The sequence below is a fragment of the Hipposideros armiger genome, unplaced genomic scaffold, assembly GCF_001890085.2.
Source record: "Hipposideros armiger isolate ML-2016 unplaced genomic scaffold, ASM189008v1 scaffold_7, whole genome shotgun sequence".
Classification (NCBI taxonomy): domain Eukaryota; kingdom Metazoa; phylum Chordata; class Mammalia; order Chiroptera; family Hipposideridae; genus Hipposideros; species Hipposideros armiger.
Genome location: NW_017731357.1, coordinates 3,218,619 through 3,219,963, shown reverse-complemented (window position 1 = coordinate 3,219,963; position 1,345 = coordinate 3,218,619).

Sequence of the window (1,345 nt, the reverse complement as noted above, 5' to 3'; positions counted from 1 at the left end):
ATGGAGCTTTGCAGTTGTTCTGAGCATTCAATAGGATAATGCAGGCAAAGCTGTTAGTAACATAGCCTTAAAAAATTCAAGATCAGGGCCGGCCGAGTGGTGCGATGGTTAAGAACTGGCTTAGGATGCCAGAGGGCCCCGGTTCGGATCCCACATATGAGGGCCAGTGACACTGCCCTCTACAGCTAAGATGCTGAACAACAGCTCAACCTGGAGCTGGGCTGCTGTGAGTCACCAGCGACGGTGTAGGCTGCAGCCCCTGCTGCAGTGGGTTGCCATGGGCTACCGTGTGTAGCCAGCAGCCAGCGTGAGCGGCCAGCAGCTGCTGTGAGCGGCCGTCCAGAAGCTGGCGACTGATCTGCCTCGCCCGGGAAGAGCGCAATGATGGTGCCAACTTGGGCCAGTGAAGCAACGTCCTCCACAACTAGACTGAAGAACAAAACGACAGCAACTTGTCTGTTCCCCTTCCCCAATTCCCCAGCACTGTTCCCATCCCCCCAATTCCCCAATTTAAAAAAAATAAAATAAAAATAAATAAATAAATAAATAAATAAATGATTTAAAAAATTCAAGATCAGTTTGTGGTCTACTATGACTCCAACTTCTAAAATACACTTTGAATTACTTTTCTCCTCTACTATCATCTCTCGTTAGTCATCTCCTGCCCAAATACCCTGGTTCTCTTTTAGCACACAACCTGAGTAGCCTGAGGAATTTTTTAAAAATGCAAATCTTACCCTATTAGCCAGAAGCTAAGTCCCTTCAAAAGATGCTCACAAGGTCCTGTGCCCTTTCTCCCCTGCCTGCTTTCCTATCTATGCCCCCAATCACTCGTCTCTCCCTCAGAACCTTCCAGCCATCTAGTTCTGCTCATAAATCCCCAGACATACCCAGTCCTTAACTGTCTCAGTTTCCTCTGCTTGGAAGATTCTTTTCTCCATTCTCAGTTGGCTAAATCCTTTTGGCTGCTGATGATATATCACTTCCTCAGAGATGCATTTCCTGAAAACCGATTCCCCACAGTTAATTCTCCATCGTAATCTCTTATCACTGTTTGTACTTTTCCTCCATAAAGACTTGAAATTACATATTAACCCCAAATGATAGCCCCCACCACAAATGGGTTATATGTGTATGGAGATCTGGAGGCCATCAGCTCTCTGGGCTGAGGAACAGGGTCTTGGGTGGCTGGAGTCCTCAAGCTGCTCACTTCCAGACATGGAGTAACCTTATTCACTTACACAATGTTATACAAATGCAATAATTTTTTTTCCTGTGTGATATGAGGTGGAATAGATTGGGAAGCACTGCCTTAAGCCAGTATTCTTGGTACACATAGAGAGAG